At 44.2% G+C, this 21097-nt stretch overlaps 1 protein-coding gene across 3 annotated transcripts in view; it reads left to right on the top strand.

Annotated features, from left to right (window-relative positions):
- The window catches only part of ST6GAL1 (ST6 beta-galactoside alpha-2,6-sialyltransferase 1), a 144801-nt gene that overhangs the window by 47956 nt on the left and 75748 nt on the right, over positions 1–21097 (top strand). The window contains exon 1 of one of the 3 annotated variants that reach the window (XM_009201908.3): positions 19002–19850. The exons of the other annotated variants lie outside the window; for them this stretch is intronic. The gene's annotated coding sequence lies outside the window, so the exon portion shown is untranslated. Of the gene's footprint in view, positions 1–19001; positions 19851–21097 lie in introns of those variants that run through there. 3 annotated transcript variants of the gene reach the window in all.

Below are 21097 nucleotides of genomic sequence, written 5' to 3' on the forward strand. Positions count from 1 at the left end.
ATTTAGAGAGCCATTATTCCTTATAGTGGTCACTATCCTCGTCACTTGAAATAAATTAGTTTTAATTTTCAGAACAAGCCTTTGAAGTGAATGGGACTTGTTATTGCCATTTGATAGAAAAGAAAACAGTCTCAGCTGGGCGTGGTTGCTCACGCCTGTAATCCCAGCACTTAGGGAGGCCGAGGTGGGAGGATCACCTGAGGTCAGGAGTTTGAGACCAGCCTGGCCAACATGGTGAAACTTTGTCTTTACTAAAAATACAAGAATTAACTGGGTACGGTGGTGCATACCTGTAATCTTAGCTGCTTGGGAAGCTGAGGCTAGAGAATCGCTTGAACCTGGGAGGCAGAGGTTGCAGTGAGCTGAGATCACACCACTGCATTCCAGCCTGGGCGACAGAGCAAGACTCCGTCTCAAAAAAAAAAAAAAAAAGGAAAAGAAGAAACAGTCTCAGAAGGGTTAAGTGAATTACCCAAGGTTATGCCAGGTGGTAAAGGGTAGAGGTGGAATTTGAACATCGTCTATCTAGCTGGAAGCTCATGCTCCTTTCAGGATGTTGTGAGCCACTAGACACATCATACTTCTCTGACACCTCAGTTTATCTCTGCAGTTGGTTCCCACTCCTCTGTCTCTCCCCATTACTCTGTTAGCAGCTTCTGGAGCCCGGTGTTCCAGGAGGCACTTGACAAGAGTTCACTATCTGGTGAGCCAGGGGTTAGTGGGGTGGATGGTGGGGCTTCAGGCCAGACCAGGAGCCAGAAAAGATGGTCTCTGTCACCCTGTCTTCTATTCACTGAAATGACCCCTCTTCACCTCTTCATGCTCCATCAAAGCTCCTTTTTAGTGCGGGAGCTCACCACGGAGTTTAGAGAAGACAATCTAATAATGTTACTTGCTTGCATAGAAAACCTCCACCAGTCCCAGTTGCTTGCAGGATAAACTGGGACTAGAAATACCTCTGCCTGGAGCAGTTGTCCTGTTGAAGACCATTTCTCATCCCTGCAGCCCTTATACCCTCTCCCACCTCACAGCTTCTCCCCATCCCTTAACAGAACGGGCCACTTTCATGACTGAGCCTTTGCACTGCTGTTCTCTCTGTTGGGCATGCCTTGCTCTGCTTGGTGAACTCCTATTCAAACTTCAAAACCCAGGATGAACTTTACCTTTTCTGACTTCTGACTTCCTCTAGTAGAGTTGGCACCACCTCAGCCCTTAGTTTTTAATGCTTTACATGAGTTTCCACCCAGTAGTTTATGGTCTTTCTCTAAGGCCTCAGCAGCAGGAACTGGGCCCTATTTATTTCTGTATCATCTGTATTTGGGGCATATTTGTGTGAACAAATGAATGAGGGCTCATTATAAAACAAACTGTATAAAGTATGAGTTACAGGTGGCCCCACTCTAACTGAAGTGTTAGGTTAGGTTGGGGGAATTCAGAGAGAGGAGAGGTGACAGGCTGAGGCTTAGCGTTATTGATTAGTTGACCAGTGAGCCGTGCACTCTGCCTCGAGAGCATTATTGCAAATGAGCCTAGGACCTATTGAGAGAAGGTCCCAGCGGGTGAAGTAACAGTGGGAGGCCTTACCATTGGGAAGTGAAGCTTAGGTCTTCCCTGTTCTCCAGGCCAGACTCAAACTCTGTGCCTGATCTGCCTCCCAGGAGAGGAACTCCTTGGGCAGACCTGGAGAAAAAGTGGGGATTTGGGATGGTCCCCCAAGGAGAGTGGGGGTGTGTATTGTGCAGAAGAGGAGTCGAAACAGAGACAACAGAAAGTCCAAGTCAAGCCTTCCTTACTTAATACGTAGTGCTCGGGGGCATCCTTCTGGCTGTAGCATCTGCCTAATGGCTGCTCCTAAGAATGCAACATGAGCTGAATTCAAACATGAATTTGGAGCCAGTACCTGAATATATGGGTTGTTCTATGCCACTAGGCCCCCGGCCCATTTAATTTCTCCTTCCCCTGCTACCAAGGCTTCTGAGAAGTTGCTGTGTAGGCACTTAATGCTTCGGAGATGGTCAGGTGTGAGTTTAAATCCTGGTTTCAGGCACTTTAGTTGCTAATTGTGTAGCACCGAGCAAAAATAATAGGGATGCTGCTTTTATAGGGCCATTCAGGTCAGTGATGTTGGTGATACTGCCTAGAGCTTACTATGTGCCAGGCATTATGCTAAGTGGTTTATGACCATTATCTCATTTATTCCTCCGAATACCCTACAGGCAGATGCTGTCATCATTCTGAAGTTCCACATATATAACTGAGGTTCAGAGAGGTTAAGTTGCCTGAAGCCATAAAACAAATGATGATGGAATCAGATCATGGACCCTGATACGTCACATCTTAACCATTATGCTATTGGTCCACAGTTTGCCTGATCCTAAGAATCACCTGAGACTCCTGTTAAAAGAGCAATTCCCAGGCCCTGTCTCAGATTCTGACTCAGCCCACCTGGGGTGGAGCCTGGGGCGCAGTGGATGCAACAGGCACCCTGGATGACATTAGGATCTGGCAAGTTTAAGAAACACTATATTGTGCTTTCCTGCCTATAAGGTGTGGTTCATGGTTGGCCCTCAAGAAATGTTAGCTGTTATTATTACGATATAAGTGGATTGAGAAGAGAGCTTATTGTGAAAGAATGTATGTCTTTAAAAAGCTTATTAGCCCTGGCACTAGATTTTAAAGATAAAAGTCAGCTGGGTACGGTGGCTCATGCCTGTAATCCTAGGACTTTTGGAGGCCAAGCCAGGTGGATCATGAGGTCAAGAGATTGAGATCATCCTGGCCAACATGGTGAAACCCATTCTCTACTAAAAATACAAAAAAAAAAAAAAGAAAAGAAAAATTAGCCAGGTGTGGTGGCACATGCCTGTCAGTCCCAGCTATTAGGGAGGCTGGGGCAGGAGAATCGCTTGAACCTGGGAGGTGGAGGTTGCAGTGAGGATCGTGCCACTGCACTCCAGCCTGGGTGACAGAGAGAGACTCCATCTCAAAAAAAAAAAAAAAGTAAAATAAAATACATAAATCAATACATGAAAAATAAAAAAGATAGAAGTCAAGGGGAAGTAGATCCTGGATCAATGAATCTATACTCTGATACTCTAAACTCAAAACTATCTGCAAATAGGATGAGTGCCTTTTTAGGTCCCTGTCACTAGTGGTCAAGCAATCAGTGCCGTCATGTGTGGGTGTGATGCCTGAGCTGTTCTTCAAGGACCCAGTCCTCAGTGTCTGCTGTATACATGCAGGCTTCAGAGGGCATTTGTGCACTGAGGAGGGCTTTGGGTGTGTTAATATTCTAGAAGAGGTGGAGTAGAGCAGCTCTGCAAAGTAAGGAAGAAGGTAGGAGGTGTTAAAAAGAAAAACTTTAGACAAAATCAATGTAACAGAGTTTATCTGAGCAAAGAACCATGCTTGAATTGGGCAGCACTCCGAACCAGAAGAGGTTCAGGGAGCTCTGCTGCAGCAGTGAGGACAGGGAGCTTTTGTAGGCTGAACATGGAAAGAAGACTAAGAAAATATATTTTATTAGCATGGGAAGACCCTAGTTAGAAGTTAGTTGGCGGTTTCTGATTGGTGAAACCTCTAGTTTCATTTTACTGCTTACATTGAATTGGATTTTGGTTTGCTTATGTAGAAGCTCTGGTTATGGAGACGACCTCAGGCTAATGGCCTCCTTCTCATTTGCTTTAACAGAGGGATGGCAGAGGTAGAAGACAGCAGATATTTTAGGGCCATCACTACTGCCTTGTACCCTGGGTAACCTGCACTGAAGTCTTCTCTGTAGCTTCAGAGCATCTAGATCCCCTGTCATGCCACTGATATACTAAAGCACTTCATTTTCCTTGGGGACTGATGATGTCTTGTTATCTCTTATTAGCATTCCAAGGCTTGTCCTATTTTTGAATTCTCAGGGTCCATTTGTGGGCATATAAATTACTGAAGGCAGTCAGGAAATATTGTCCCATCAGAGCTGGGAGAAAGACTCAACCCTGGTCCATTGACCTATTTCCAACCTCAGCTTTGATGACAAAACTCAGCAGAAGCTTTCTCGTAGACTAAGAGCACTTTATAAGACCCTGCTTAAAGCTGAAGGAAACCCACTGAAAGATCACCCTTGAATACCTCCTTTACTGAGACCATGATTATCTGGGATAGAATCCATAGTAATAGCTGCTACTGTGCACAGGGATTGTGTGCTGGGTGCTTTACATGTATTTTCTCATTTAATTCTCCTACCAACTCTATGATAGTAGTCACACTATGATACAGGTCACACTGGTATTGTTTCACAAATGAATACACAGGCCTGGAAAATTCAACTAGATTTCCTTAGGTTAGCAGTAGAGTTGGACTTCAAACCTAGGTCTGTGTAGCTCACAAATGAACACTTACTATGCTTATACCATTTTGCCTCATTAGGATAATAGGAAGTCCTTCCTTTTTTGGTGAGGAAGAAATTTAGAGATTGGTTACCCTGACTGGTGATACAGGGCACAGCTATGTACAAATTGCATCAGAGGGTGGCAGATCCCTACATTCACATTTGAAGTCATTCCTAACCTTTTTAAATGTGGATAAGCATGAGCTTAATCAAGTCATTTCATAGTAAGATAGATTGTTGGTTGCTCATGATTCTCAGTGAAGATCTAGTAATGCCAAGAATCATGGCAGACAGTTAGGGGGAATGTGTATCTGCAACTATGGGGCTGTATGGCAAAGATGTTGAGGGCCAGGAATTTGACTACTTTTGGGGAGTGATGACAACTGAGTACAGGAAGTGAGAGGAAGGGAGCATGTACCGTGTATCATTTAATCAACCTTGAACTTGAGACCAAAGGGAACATACCCTAAGTTTAACTAGGATGGATTTATCCAGATATAATGGCATCATAAATTGAAAAGTATCTATGTATAATTCTCTCTCTCTTTTTTTTTTTTTTGAAATGGAGTTTCGCTCTTGTTGTCCAGGCTGCAGTGCAATGGCATGATCCCGGCTCACTGCAACCTCTGCTAACTGGGTTCAAGTGATTCTCCTGCCTCAGCCTCCCAAGTAGCTGGGATTACAGTCGCCTACCACCACACCCAGCTAATTTTTATATTTTTAGTAGAGATGGGTTTTCACCATGTTGGCCAGGCTGGTCTTGAACTCCTGACCTCAGGTGATCCACCCGCCTTGGCCTCCCAAAGTGCTGGGATTACAGGCGTGAGCCACTGCACTTGGCCTCAATTCTTTCTTTTTAATAGTAATCTAATTACATTTATTTGGCTGCTTTGTTTTCTGCCTCAGGTATGCTAAGTTTGTCTCTCAAAACTCTTTGTGGGCAGGAATTGTAGTTTATGTGGTAGTGATGGTTGTATTTTAATTTCACGGAGTGTCTAGCAGGTAATAATTAGCCAATAAAATGTTTTCATTCATTCACCAAATATTTATTGGATAGTTACCATGGTTTGGGCACTGGACATAAAGGTGCTAGGGATACAGTGATAATTATTACTTAGCAGTTGAAATGCTTACAGTTTTAAGGGAAGACAGACATGTAGGCAAATTAAAATGACATTTTAATTTGATTAGAATATAATTGAGATTTAAGTACAATTTATTGGGCACTCAGATGAGAAACAATGAGAAAACAAAGAGAGGGAGCCAGATTTAAGAAATATCCTGAGAGTAGAAATAGAAGCTTGTGACCTATTCAGTTGGAATCAACACTGTTCATAGGATTGCTCTAGGGGCAGTGAGGACAGTGATCCAGGAGCACTCAGGGTGAGAGATGAGTTGAATATGAGGTGAGAAAAAAGGAAAGTTGAAGATACCAAGCTTAGCAAGATAGCAAGAGGTAGAGAGAGGGAGGGAGGGGATTATCATGGTTAATCTATAGGGAGTGCTTATTACTATGTGTGAGGTAATTAACATGCATTGCCTCATTTTTTCCTCATAGTAAAAGAGGTAAGCACTTTTGAGGATACAGGCACTGAGGGCAGTTGAGCAGCCTGTCCAAGACCAGACTTCTGAGGAGTGGAAGAGTTAGGTTTACGCCCAGGAATCCTTGCTCCAGAGTAAACAGTCATGCAGCTGGGTGGAGAAAAATTCCACTATCTGGTCAAGAACATCCGAGAAGCTCTCATGCTGGTAACTCCCAAATATGTATCTCCACCTTACACCTTCTCCCTGACCTCTAGACTTTCCTGTCAGGCTTCCTACTTACGCTCTGTTTGACAGTCTCATCTCAAACTCAGAACATCCAAAACTGGACTCCAGATTTCTTCTGCTCGCAGGTCTGCTCTTCCTTTGTCTCCTCTTTTTCCATTAAAGTAGCACCATCCATCTAGTTGCTTGGGCTCCAACCCTTGGAATCATCCTTGACTGTTCTCTCTCTCACACTCACATCTAAAATATCAGGCATGATTTTCAAAGCACATCTAAAATATACCCACTTCTCACCGCCTCCACTGCAACCACCTGGTCTAAGCCATGAGCATCTCTCTCTGGGACTACTACTGTCTCCTTGCTACTGTCCCTGTCTCCTATTCCTGTTCCCACATGGCAGCCTGAGCAATTCTGGCATATTTAGTCAGATCCAGTTGTTCCTCTGCTCAGCCTCCTGCAGCAGCTTCTATTTTATTTGCTAAAAGCCAGAGTTCTTGCCAAGACCTCAAAGGCCCTGCCCAGTCTCCTCCACCTCCCCAACTTCGTTGTTTGTTCCTCCCGGACACTGTCTCCATGTATCCTCTTCCTTGTTCCTTTCCTTCCAACCAGTGTACATCCGTGCACTCCTGCCTTGAGCCTTGTGGCAAACACTCTTCCGCAGATATTGTGGGACTCATTCCTTCACCATCTTCAACTGTTTGTTCAAATGTCCCCTTCTCAGTGAGGTCTCCTCTGACTGCCCTTTTGAAAATGGAAACCTACCTCAACCCAGTACTTCCAATCCCCTCTTTCTTTCTTTCTCTCTCTCTCTCTCTCTCCCTTTCTTTTTTTTTGAGATAGGGTCTCGCTCTGTCACCCAGGCTGAAGTGCAGTGATGCATTCTCGGCTCACTGTAACCTCCACTTCCTAGGTTCAAGTGATTCTCCTGCCTCAGCCTCCTGAGCAGCTGGGATTACCGGTGCCCACTATGACACATGGCTAATTTTTGTATTTTTAGTAGAGATGGGGTTTCACCATGTTGGTCAGGCTGGTCTCAAACTCCTGACCTCAAGTGATCTGCCCACCTCAGCCTCCCAAAGTGTTGGGATTACAGACATGAGCCAACGCGCCTGGCCCGATTCACCCTTTCTTGTACTCTGCTCTACTTTGTTCTCTGAGCACTTAGCATCTTTTAAGATACTAATTTTTTGATTTGTTATATTTATGGTTCTTAGTGTCTCCCTCTGCTAGTATGTAAAACTCTAAGGATTTGATCTTCATCTGAGTTATTCACTGTTGTAGCCTATGCACTAAGAATTATACTTAGCACTTAGCAAATGTTTAATACATTTTTTTTTAAAAGTGAGTATAAGTGTAGAATATAAAGCTTTTGTGCAGGTATCTACTTTAAACGTTTTTGAAAGGATATGGTCTGAGGCTAGACACAATAGCTTACGTCTGTAATCCCAGCACTTTGGGAAGTCAAGGTGGGTGCATCTGGAGCTCAGGAGTTCGAGATCAGCCTGGGAAACATGGCAAAACCCCGTCTCTACAAAAAGTAAAAAAAAAAATTAGCTGGTCACGGTGGAGCGTGCCTGTAGTCCCAGCTACTCAGGAGGCTGAGGAGGGAGGATTGCTTGAGCCTGGGAGGTGGAGGTTGCAATGAGCCGATACTGCACCACTGCACTCCAGCCTGGGTGGCAGAGTGAGACCCTGTCTCAAAAAAAAAAAAAAAAAAAAAGAAAGAAAGAAAGAAAGAAAAAGAAAAAGAAAAAAAGTTGAAGTCGAGTCGGAGGGAGATGTCATTGGGGGCTGGCCATGTGGAGGCGGGAATCCTCCCTGTGTATGTGGGCATTTTGGGACTGGCAGGAAGCTGGTCCCAGAGGAGGCTAAGCTGGGGAGGATGCCTGAAAGGCATTAGTGGGAGGGAGTTTGAAAAAGACCTAGAGAGGCCTGTTTGAAGTAAGTATTGGAAAGGACTCTTTAGATTTTGCAATTAGAAAGGCAGTTTCAGTGGAATGATGTGAGCTGACTTCAATTATTTAAGGAACCATTGGAAAGTGGGGAAGTGTAAGCAAGTGTAAGCAAGTCAAGATACCCTGCCATAAGGAAGGAGAGATTAGGTTGCTGTTTGAGGAAGTGATTTGTTTGAGGTATTTTTTTTTTTAAGCTCTACAAAATATCATCTTTTGGGTGTGAGTAGGGATTGGGGAAATGACACAGTAAGCTAATAACATCCAAACCAGCTTGTGAAACATCGTGCAAGTTCTATCTGGTTCATACCAAAGAGTCTCTACTCAGTTCAAGCCTCTATCATGCCTGGCACATAGTGTTGAATATTGTATTCAATAAATATTCAACAATAAATGTTTGTTGAATACAATATTAAATACTGTAGAATTTAGACAGGTCCCTGTATCAACAACAGCAACAATGACCACCACCGCCACCACCACAACAAAATAACAAGAATGTCTGATGTAGGGGGTTGCTTTTTGATCCACTTGCCTTTGGCTAGTGGTGTCTTTCTCTCCTTAGTGACATGCTCTTTAGCACTTTGAGCAGCTGTATGTGGTTCTATTTTGGTTTCCTCTTTACTGCATGGCGATTATGTTTTCAAGAGGTGAATCTTCAGGGTGACTAGAGTGACATGTTATCTGAGTTCTGGATGGAGGTAAGGGAATATCACAGTGAGTCTGGGGAAGCAAGGGGACAAGAGAGTTGGCCAAATGAGGCAGAAAGATCCTGGACTTGGGATCAGAAGAACCTGATGTCAAATCAGATCCATTACAGCAAGTCGAGCCACCTCTTTGAAAGTTGGATTTAAATGATCTAAGGTCATTTCCTTTGGATTTTATAGAAAGAATCGTATCAGGAGAAAAAGAAAAACAAGAAACCGTGACTTGCTGAACATATTCAGAACCAAAGTTTTTCTTTCTTTCCTTTTAAAAAAAAGTGATATACAGCGAATAGAGGCTTAGTTCCCTAATGGTGGCAAATGATGTAATGTTCACAGATGTCCTGGGGGAAAACGGAACAATTGACTTCTATTTTATTCTTACCTTTTCTGAGGAAAGTCAGGCAGACTAAATAGGAAAGAAAGGAAGGAAGGAAGGCAAGAAGGAAGGAAGGAAGGAAGGGAGGGAAAGAAAAAGAGAAAGAGAGGGAGGGAGGGAAGGAAAGGAAAGGAAAGAAAGGAAGGAAGACAGGAAAGAAAGAAAGCAGAAAGAAAGAAAGAAAGCAGAAAGAAAGAGCCCTTAAGGTTAGTAAGTATCTTATATCCCTGGAACTACGCTAGGCACATACATACCTTACCACCTTCCTTATCAGGTGAGGGCGTTACGTCAATGTTTTAGGTAACCTACCCAAAGTCCACAGCTAACAATGGGAAGAAAGGATAGAACAAGCCTTTGGGGGAGAAAATTGAAGCCCATGGCCCACAAGAAATAAAGCCAAGAAATGTAGTTGCTTAAAGTCAGACAGATTCCCCAGCACCCAGCATAGTGTCTTATTCTTAGGAGAATTTGAGAAATATTTGTTTATCTAAGGGATAGTTGGTTGGTTGAATGAATTACCTGAGGAAACTTGAAAATGTGTTTTGCTGAAGTGCTGTTGAAGGTCCTCAAGGTCTTACGGAGATGGGAGAAACGTAGGGAGAGAGAAATATAATTTAAATTTTCAAAAGGAATAATTATGAACCAACTGTATCAGGAAGTAACCGAGATGACCTACGTAAAATGCATAGCACTTGGTAGTACTCAACAAGCAATAACTATGATATTTAAGGGAATTACTATTATCACGAAATAAATATGTTTCTGCTGCTACTTCTTATGCTGGAACTTGAGACATAGAGTTATTGGGGCCCATATTTAAAAGCACTTTAGTTTTTCTCTATCCATGATGTCTCATGGTGTAAGGTAACCATTTCCCAGTTGGCAGTCATGCCTAGCTTCTTGTACCTCTGCTTTAGTTCCTCTTTGTGGTGTCTGCACAGTAAAATTTACATACGGCCATATAGCCTATATGTTAAAGACCATCCCAAGTATCTCCTCAGTGGTCGGGCATTTTTGTATGATACAGAAGCATAAACTTTAATTGACATTGACTGTGGTGGTAATTAACTGAAAGCTCTTTTATTAGACAGTGAACATATTTGTATCCTCAGTAACAGGATTTCTTTTCTCGTAGACGAGATGGTAAATGTGGACTGGATGGTGGCTCAATTGGTTTACATGTAGTGCTTCTAGAACTGTCACTAAAGGGTGATCATTTGTGTTGGTCATGGGGATAGTGCCTCTCCTCAGCTCGAACCTGTGATTTAGATGAACACATAAAGGGCTTGTTGATCACATTTACAGAAAATTTGAAGCTGAGAGGGGTAGAAAATATTGTATATGCCAGAATCAAGATTCCCTGTAAACTTAACAGCCTAGGGTAAGGACTGAGTGAAGACAGACAGGCTGCACCAAGGTAAATGTAAAGACCTAGCTGTTGGCTCCAAATACCAGTGGTTAGGCCAGGCAGTGTGTGTGGGTGGGGTGTGGGGGTGGGGTGGCAGTGGTGGGGCTAAGGATTAGGACTTGGCCTAAGAAAAGATAGTGAGGAGTATCTTTGTGGCGTTCTCTGTAAAGAGCTTCTGCACAGCAAAAGAAACTACCATCAGAGTGAACAGGCAACCTACAGAATGGGAGAAAATTTTTGCAATCTACTCATCTGACAAAGGGCTAATATCCAGAACCTACAAAGAACTCCAACAAATTTACAAGAAAAAAACAAACAACCCCATCAAAAAGTGGGCAAAGGATATGAACAGACATTTCTCAAAAGAGGACATTCATACAGCCAACAGACATATGAAAAAATGCTCATCATCACTGGCCATCAGAGAAATGCAAATCAAAACCACAATGAGATACCATCTCACACCAGTTAGAATGGCGATCATTAAAAAGTCAGGAAACAACAGGTGCTGGAGAGGATGTGGAGAAATAGGAACACTTTTACACTGTTGGTGGGATTGTAAACTAGTTCAACCATTATGGAAAACAGTATGGCGATTCCTCAAGGATCTAGAACTAGATGTACCATATGACCCAGCCATCCCATTACTGGGGATATACCCAAAGGATTATAAATTATGCTGCTATAAAGACACATGCACACGTATGTTTATTGCAGCACTATTCACAATAGCAAAGACTTGGAATCAACCCAAATGTCCATCAGTGACAGATTGGATTAAGAAAATGTGGCACATATACACCATGGAATACTATGCAGCCATAAAAAAGGATGAGTTTGCGTCCTTTGTAGGGACATGGATGCAGCTGGAAACCATCATTCTTAGCAAACTATCACAAGAACAGAAAACCAAACACCGCATGTTCTCACTCATAGGTGGGAACTGAACAACGAGATCACTTGGACTCAGGAAGGGGAACATCACACACCGGGGCCTATCATGGGGAGGGGGGAGGGGGGAGGGATTGCATTGGGAGTTATACCTGATGTAAATGACGAGTTGATGGGTGCAGCAGACTAACATGGCACAAGTATACATATGTAACAAACCTGCATGTTATGCACATGTACCCTACAACTTAAAGTATAATAATAATAAATAAATTAAAAAAAAAAAAAAAAAAAAGAAAAGATAGTGAGGCTATCAGTTGTTCACACTCTGTAATTCCAGTACTTTGGGAGGCTGAGGTGGGGGGAATCGCTTGAGGTCAGAAGTTTGAGATCAGCCTGAGCAACATGGTGAAATCCCATCTCTACAAAAAATACAAAAATTAGCTGGAGGTTGTGGTGTGAGCCTGTATTCCCAGCTACTCAGGAGACTGAGGTGAAAGGATGGCTTGAGCTCGGGAGGTGGAGGTTGCACTGAGCTGAGATCACACCACTGCACTTCAGCCTGGGTGAAAGCCAGAGCCAGACCCTGTGTCCAAAAAAAGAAAAAAAAAAGGCTAGTGCACCTGATTTCAACTAAGTGAGAATCACTGACATGAAGCTACTAAAAACCAGAAACTTTTAGTATTTGCATCATAGAGGTGTAGTCATTCCTCTTGTTTTATAGTAGTTAGGTCACACCTGGAACTGAGCTTACTGTCATTCTTTTAAGAGTGAGGTGGGCAAATGGAAATAGGCCCAGAGGACAATAAACAGAAAACTTAGGAGATTCAGAAACCATGTTATCTAAAGAATGATGCAAAGACTGAGACTATTTTGCTTGAAAAAGAGAAAGTTTAGAAGACTGCCATAGTCTTAAAAGATTGTTTTATGGAAAAAAGAACAGATATTTGTTTGAACCAGGAAATGGATGCTTAGGGGAATGGGGAAGAGTTCAGTCCAACGTATAAAAAATTTTCATAATTAATATTTGGCTCTCTACTGACAGGCTGTCTTGAAAGGAGGATTATCATTAATACAGATGTGGAAGTAGATGCTGGCTGGCCACTGTTTGTTGCTATTGAGTGGGGAATTTTTATTCATTCGGTAGAGGATTGGGCTGGTGTCCACTAAGATCTTTTCTAGCTGTGATGGTGTGATGCTGGGCCTCAGAGAGCATGAAGCCCTACGCACCACGTTCAAGGGAACCTGGATAACATCGTTGGCAGGCTAATGGGAGCTGGCAGTGTAAAAAACTTGAGCTTTGGATGCAAAGCTAATGATTAAAATCTTTCTGTATTTGACTTGCTGTCAGCATAGAGAACATATCAGTTTGAGTTTATGTAAGATAATTCGTATTTCAAGGTGCCCACCACGTCGCATTTACTATTTGAGAAACAGCCGAATAACTGAGGGCATTTGATTTTGCATATCTTCTCCCAAGGGATCTTGGGGACCCTGTGGACCTCCTGGATGTCCTTCCAGCACTGCTCCAGCAAGGTCCCAGTCAACACTCTTTCTTCATAGGAACCCTTCCTTATCCAACCTGATCTGTAGGGGCAGTCTTTCCTCAAGGTGCTGTAGCCACAGGCTTTGGAGTTAGATGAGTTGGTTTGAATCCTAGCTTTGTACCAGCTCCACGACCTTGGGCAAGTGGCTTAGTTCTTCATGTAAAGTTTTTTTTTTTTTTTTTTAAGACTGTGCCTTGCTCTGTCACCCTGGCTGGAGTGCAGTGGTGCGATCTCAGCTCACTGCAACCTCTGCCTCCCAGGTTCAAGCGATTCTTCTGCCTCGGCCTCCCCAGTGGTTGGGATTACAGGCACGCACCACCGTGCCTGGCTAATTTTTGTATTTTTAGTAGAGACAGAGTTTCACCATGTTGGCCAGGCTGGTCTCGAACTCCTGACCTCAAGTGATAGGCCCGTCTTGGCCTCCCAAATTGCTGGGATTACAGGTGTGAGCCACCAAGCCCGGCCTAAAGCTTCTCATCTCTATTGAATGCAGGTGACTCATTTCCACCTGCCAGGTTCTTAATGATCATTAGAGCGAGAGAAACTACCCAGCAGTATAGCACTAGCACGTGTTCCTGTTCAGTCAGTGGTGTTAATATTCGTGATGATAGGCATAGACTATTGATAGACTTGATGACTATATTCAGTCGTCTACGGATAGCTACTTGGTGTGAAGAATTCCTTGGCCAGGGCTGAGGAGAGAGTTCTCTATCTTATGTCAACCCCAGCCGCCTTCTCCCATCCCTCCCTCTTAGACCATGTGATGCTCTTTTTTTTTAATTTCCTCTAAAAAATTTCAATAAAGAATATAAACCAGGAGGTAGAAGGCAGGAGAATCGCTTGAATCCTGGAGGCAGAGGTTGCAGTGAGCTGAGATTGTACCATTGCGCTCCAGCCTGCTCAACAAGAGCAAAACTTCATCTCAAAAAAGCAAAAAAAAAAAAAAAAAGATATAAACCAGCTTCTGGCATTACCCAGGAGCAGCTGACCTAGACGCTTGTTCCAGTAAGTTCTCCATCACTCCCTCTCATGCTTGTCTGCCTCCCCACCTCCTCCACCCCTGCTTCCAGGTCATCTGCAGATCGCTGGACCCGGTTTCACAGTATTGGTGTGAATCACCTCGCCAGGCTTCTGCCCTTTGTGCTTGGTGCTAGCTAACTGACTTTTTTCTTTTTCTCTTGTGGTGAGGATTTTTCCACTGAAGCCTTTCATTTATGATGTGGGAGAGACAGATAGCACCTAGGTAATTGCCTTCTCTTGGACTTGCTGTGGTTTGACTTTTCAGCCAGGCCAGGTATTTATTTTCCCTTGGGTGGAGTGTGGTTCTCCCATAGATACCTCATTCATGATTCATTTGTTTAGGGCATACAAAAGGCATTTCTTAGGACCCAGCCTGGGCCTAGCTGTGTGGTAGGTGCCTGGGCTTCAGAGAAGGCTAGGACGGTTCCTAATTCTCTGAAAGGTCATGCCCTAATAGAGGAAACAGACAGAGAAACTGTGAGGGGCGCTGTCTTGGGGTCTGTACAGGGTGCTGTGGGAGCCCAGGGAAGGGTTCCTAACTCAGACTGGGGATCATGGAGGCTTTGACTCCTGATACTAAACTACCTCTTATTTGACACACTTTTTATGTCAGACTTCCTGGTTCTTCCCACCTATTGAGTCAAAGGGTGTCTCTGGTTCCTCCCTGGATGGACTGATATAGGCCATTTCACTCACTCTCCCAAGGGATTGTCTCCTGTGGCCTCTCCGGGTCTCGCCAGTGGAGGTGTGTGTTCCTGTGGCGGGGGTTCCTTGGGAGCGTGGGTGATTCACCAGCTGGCCTCATCCTGTACTGGTCCTCTGGGGTGATCGCAGTTCACCTTGTCTCCTTTGCTCTCACAACTCCACTGCGGGGGGCAGAGGTGGAGATGTTGAGCTTGTGGGCAGAAATAAGTTCCACTGAGCCACAGAGCTTGACTCTCTCACCTTCCCACAATAGAACTCAAGTTGGAATCCTTTCCCCAGCCACCTCCCCTCCCTTCTGAGGACAGAGGGTAACCTGCCCATCATCTTTGGAGTTATCAGCGGGTCCAACTCTTTGAGAGGATTTTTGGATAGCATACCATGTTATTGTCTCCAATCTCCCTCATCTTCAGCTGACCTCCCATATGGCCAAATTGATCCCGAGGTTGGGAATCCAGTTCTTCAAACTGAGCCCTTCAGACTCTGCTGTGGTACGTGAGAACAGTTTCAGTATTCCGCCATAAATACCTTGCAAAATTCTAAACGTAGTACGTGACCACTCACACGGTTTGGCTGTGTCCCACCCAAAATCTCCTCTTGAATTGTAATCCCGATGATCTCCACGTGTCAAGGGAGAGACCAGGTGGAGGTAATTGAATCATGGGGCGGTTCCCCCATGCTGTTCTCATGATAGTGAGTGAGTTCTCACAAGATCTGATGGTTTTATGAGTGTCCGGGACTTCCTCCTGCCTCCTTGGGAGGAACGTGCCTTGCTTCCCCTTTGCCTTCCACCATAATTGTAAGTTCCCTGAGGCCTCCCAAGCCATGTGGAACTGCAAGTCAATTAAAACTCTTTCCTTTATGAATTACCCAGTCTCTGGCAGTTCTCACACAGAAGTGTGAGAATGGACTCATACAATCATGACCTTAAAAAATAAATAAATAAATAAAACATGGCGGGGCGCGGTAGCTCCCGCCTTTAATCCCAGCACTTTGGGAGGCCGAGGCGGGTGGATAACCTGAGGTCAGGAGTTCAAGAACAGCCTGGCCAAAATGGTGAAACCCATCTCTACTAAAAACACACAAAAAATGAGCTGCATGTGGTGGCGGGCGCCCGTAATCTCAGCTACTCGGGAGGCTGAGGCAGGAGAACCCCTTGAACCTGGGAGGCAGAGGTTGCAGTGAGCTAAGATCTCGCTACGGTACACTAGCCTGGGTAACAGAGTGAGACTGTCTCAAAAACAACAACAACAACAACAACAAAATACTTGAGGCCTACTTTTTTTAGAATACAAAAGCAAATTAGACGTGGTCCGTGGTCCTTGCCCCTAAGGTGCTCACAGTCCACTATTTATCCAGGTCAGATAGTTTCCACTGCTGGTCAGCGTTTATGAGGCAAACTGTTTACTAACTTGCCTAACACTGCCTGTCCCATGCAGTTCTTCCTGGGATGACAGCAGCTAGATCCTGTGACAGAGGACAGCCGTTCCCCAATCCCTCCCATCACTCCCCTCCTCTGTCTCCTGGCGATAGCTGTGGGCTGCAACTCTGACTTGAGTGTTTGTGTCCCCAATGCATCTAGCTTCGTTTGGGGGCTGCCTTTGCAGGTACTTGATAAACTCCTGCGTGAGGAGTTGAAATAACAAGTTCATAAAGGAATCTAATTTGAGGGCACACTGCTGGTGGGGTCCCTGTGGTCCCTGTTTGGTGGCCCTTGGGCAGAGCCCTTTGACAGTTCACTCTCATAAACGTCCAGTGTGGTTCCTAAGGGGCCATAATAAGCTGATGGAGTGAAGATTTAAAGAAAATTATTTCCCGTTTTTGGCATAGGGTCACCTGTACATCTTTCATTCTGAACAAAAAAGTCACGCATGTCTTGTCCTGTTCTCTCAAGCAAGTTAGTGAGATGGAAGACAATGGTGGCCAGAGATGCTGGAAGCGAAACTGAACAGTGGCGCAGACTTGCAGAAGCTCCCCCTTGGGATCACGGGGTGTGGTTTTTCTCTGCTTCACAGTGAGATAACTTGACAGGGTTTATTTATTTATTTATTTTTATGTTTTAGAAAAATAAGAGGCCTAGGTAGATAACTGTGCCTTCAAGGCCTTCTTTCCACCTAGAGGTAGCAGCATGCTAGAAAAGGAAAGGGTGGGCCTGGGAAACTAGATTGGAAGTTTGGTTTTGTCACTTTCTAGCTGTGTGGTCTTTCAAAAATCATTTGCTTCCTCTGAGCTTCAGCTTCTTCACCTGTAAAATAATCAACCCACAGGGTTGTTCAGAGGATTTACAATAAAAGAGAGAACCTAGCACATTACTTTGTGTGATACTTGTAACAGTGATGAGAATGATAATAATCATTATAACAATTGAATGCTAGGCTCTCTGCTGCTGCATGTAGGTAGACGTGGCTCTACTTCCTCATCAGAGAGGGTCTCTGTGGCCTGAAGGACTCGGCAGGCTCCTTGCCTTCCATGTATTTCTATGTGTTGAGATGAGATTGTCTTCAGTCCTTAAATATCAGCTCCAATAGTAGAGGCCTAGTACAACTTCACCTTGGAGGAGAAAAATATGTCGATTCAGCTCTACTCAGCAACTTTTTCAAAACGAAGAGATTGAGAGAGAAAGACAGAGTAATTGAAATAATGCCCACGGTTCTGACAGCCACTTGGTCAGCTGAAAGCCCACAAGTGCAGATGCGGAGACATGAATTAGACTTCTCTCAGTTTCTAGGGTGAGCAGCTTGTGGGGCCAGGTGCGATCCCAGTATTTAAATGTTTGTCTTTTTAATGTAACATGGTAGTAAACTGAAGATAATTACTTCTTCTGTTGCACATCCTGATCCCTTTCAGGGCTGGAGTCTAACGCAGCTGTGTTAGATTCACTGAGTGAATTTTACATGAGTGTTCAGGGCCGTATAAACAGACCATATATTCTGTACCTCATAGGTGATTCAAAGTGGGGGGGACTTTTTGTTTGTTTAACTTTCATTTACTGCACATGAATAGTCATACAAAATAAGATGTTGTTTTAACTGACTTCGAATTCAGCTGTTTATTTTTTCATTTTTACTGTAGATATTTCAGTTTTTCTACGTGTATTTAAAAGACAGAGACCCTTTAAAAACAGGCCGGGTGCAGTGGCTCACGCATGGAATCCCAGCACTTTGGGAGGCCAAGGTGGCTAAGGAGTTTGAGACCAGCCCGGCCAACATGACGAAACTCCATCTCTACTAAAAACACAAAAGTTAGCCAGGCATGATGGGTGCCTGTAATCCCAGCTACTCAGGAGGCTGAGGCAGGGGAATTGCTTGAACCCAGGAGGCGGAGGTTGCAGTGAGCCAAGATCACGCCACTACACACTCCAGCCTAAGCAAGAGTCCATCTCAAAAAAAAAAAAAAAAAAAAAAAAACCTTTAAAAATAAAAACGACAAGATACTATTATCACATTCAAATAAGTAAATATTCCTTAATACCAGGTATGGCGTCAATATTCAGTTTTCCTCAATTATTACCTATATGCGTGTATGTGTATATATTAGTGTGTGTGTGTATGTGTATGTGTATAGATGTGGGTGTGTATAGTTTTAAAGTAGTTTATGTATTCAAATTAGGATCCAGATAAAATCCAAGTGCAATAGATTGATAAGAACTTTAAGATTGTTAAAATGGGCCGGGCGCAGTGGCTTACTCCTGTAATCCCAGCACTTTGGGAGGCCGAGGCGGGCAGATCATGAGGTCAGGAGATCAAGACCATCCTGGCCAACATTGTGAAACCCTGTCTCTACTAAAAATACAAAAATTAGCTGGGCGTGGTGGCTTGTACCTGTGTTCCCAGCTACTTGGGAAGCTGAGGCAGGAGAATGGCTTGAACCTGGGGGGTGGAGCTTGCAGTGAGCCAAGAATGCACCATTGCACTCCAGCCTGGGCGACAGAGCGAGACTGCCTCAAAAAAAAAAAAAAAAAAAAAAAAAAAAAATTGTTACAATGCAGGCTGTGCATGGTGGCTCACTCCTAAAACCCCAGCACTTTGGGAGGCTGAGGCAGGAGGATCACCTGAGGTCAGGAGTTCGAGACCAAACTGGCCAACATGGTGAGACCCCATCTCTACTAAACATGCAAAAATTAGCTGGGCATGGTGGCTTATGCCTGTAATCCCAGCAACTCGGGAGGCTGAGGCAGGAGAATAGCTTGAGCTGGGGAGGCAGAGGCTGCAGTGAGCCGAGATCATGCCACTGTGCTCCAGCTTGGGTGACAGATTGAGACTCTGTCTCAGAAAAAAAAAAAAAAGATTGTTTAATGAATGCTTTTAATCAATAGCTTCCCATGGGAGGGATCAGTGATTTGAGATATAATCTTTGGGTGAGGTGTGTGGCTACACTGTGTCTGTGTGCACAGGTACACACAGGCCCATAGATGCCGCAGCCATATTATCGGTGTGCATTTACTCCCATCGCATGTACCATTCCTCTCACAAACAGCTGCTTCCTGATCATTTGTCTTTTTAAATAAGAATATGATATTTTGAGATTCTTTTTTTCTCTTTAAATATTTGAATACAGGTCTATTCGAAGGACCAGTATATTGAATAGCAGTAATATTTGAAGGACTAGTCGGCTGTAGAAGCCTTGACTTCAGATCTTCACCCAAGAAGCTTTGTGTATTTGCTTTTCCTGGGCCGTTCAGATAGACAATTGCGTTTTTGATACAGTCAGAGTTTGCAGCTTAGCTTAACTAGAGATAATCCGGATCTTATTTTAGAATTAGGAAGGAACATGTTATGAGGTAGAAAAGCCCACTCGGTTACCTACACGATGGCATAGCTTTGTGCTTTTCATGCTTTGTGGCCTTGCAAGGAGGTAGAGTGTAGGTGGTTAGGAGTTGTTTCCTGGCTAAAAATAGGAACAGCATGTTGTGAGACAGGAGCTTCTTCTCTCACAAGCCTCTGTGCAAATAGTGGAGGGTTATGCATTTGCTGCAGGTAGTACTTAAGCTCCAAGAACTTACGGCACACATGCTTGAGTGGATCATGGGTGAGCTGGAGAACCTGAAGTAGCAAAGGCAAGAAGGCAGCAGCGTTCCATCTGTGGAAGGACCTACCAACCAGGTATCTCTGGTGACAGGGCCCATCTCATAGGTGGCCCACCGCACATCATACCCTGATGTTTCTTTGCTTTAAGTGCTACGGAATTCCAGGCTCATGCATACCTTTCTGCTCTCCTGTTTTGCAAATGTCTGCGCTCTAGAGTCCTTCCTGTTGGCCACTACCTACGTGTCCCCTGCTTCTTGCCCCTCTCTGCTTGGGTCTCTGCTACACTGGTACTCTGCTTGGGTCCCTGGAATGTGGACCCACTTTCCACTTTGTATTGCCAGTTTGTTTCCAAGGTCATCTCCACTTTGAGCTTCTTCGTGACCACTTCACACAGCATACTTGTTCTGTGTGGTGGTTTGAGGGGTTCTGTCTGTAGCACTGTGCTTTGGCTATGTTGGAGGCGGGCAGGTGGGAAGGAAGAAGTGTATTCTTGGGGAAATTTGTTTTTAGAGACAGGAGACATGGAAAATAGTTAAGTAATAATATAAAATGGGAGGCATGGACTATCAGAGAAGGCTGGGCAGTCCTGCCTGGGCATGTGACGCTACTTCCTCCTCATCTCTATAGTCCTTTGCATTTATCAAGCACTGTCACACGCGTTATCTCATGCAACGCCCAGGGTGTTGCCCCCTGTTTTGTAAGTGACAAAACTGTCACTGGATGAAATGATATGCTAAAGGTCATCTAGTTAGTAATGGTAGAATCAGGGCTGGAGCCCAGTCTTCTGATTCTAAGTCTAGTTCCTATTCTGCTCTTCATCATCTGTCTCAGAATGATAAACTGAGGCTTGGAAAGGAAAAGGAACTTACCTAGCCTAAAGATTAAGGGTTTTAGGCCAGCCACGGTGACTCATGCCTCCCAATATTTTGAGAGGCTGAGGTAGGAGGATTACTTGAGTCCAGGAGTTTGAGCCCAGCCTGGGTAACATAGTAAGACCCTGTCTTTTCAAAAAATAAAAAATAAAAATAACCGGGTGTGGTAGCACACACCAGTAGTCACAGCTAATCAGGAGGCTGAGGTGATTGGATCACTTGAGCCTGGGAGATCGAGGCTGGAGTGAGCTGCGACGGAATCATGGTACTCCAGCATAGGACAGAGTGAGATTCTCTCAAAAAAAAAAAAAAAGAAAGGATTTTAGACAGTGCTGACAATACTGAGACAATGCTGACCAGTGAGTGGGGACAGACAAATAAAGAAGTAACATTGTGCAGAACTGTGTTCTAAGCCAGTGCTATCTAATGGAAATAGAAAGCAAGCCACAT

The sequence above is a fragment of the Papio anubis genome, chromosome 2, assembly GCF_008728515.1.
Source record: "Papio anubis isolate 15944 chromosome 2, Panubis1.0, whole genome shotgun sequence".
NCBI classification, from domain to species: Eukaryota; Metazoa; Chordata; class Mammalia; order Primates; family Cercopithecidae; genus Papio; species Papio anubis.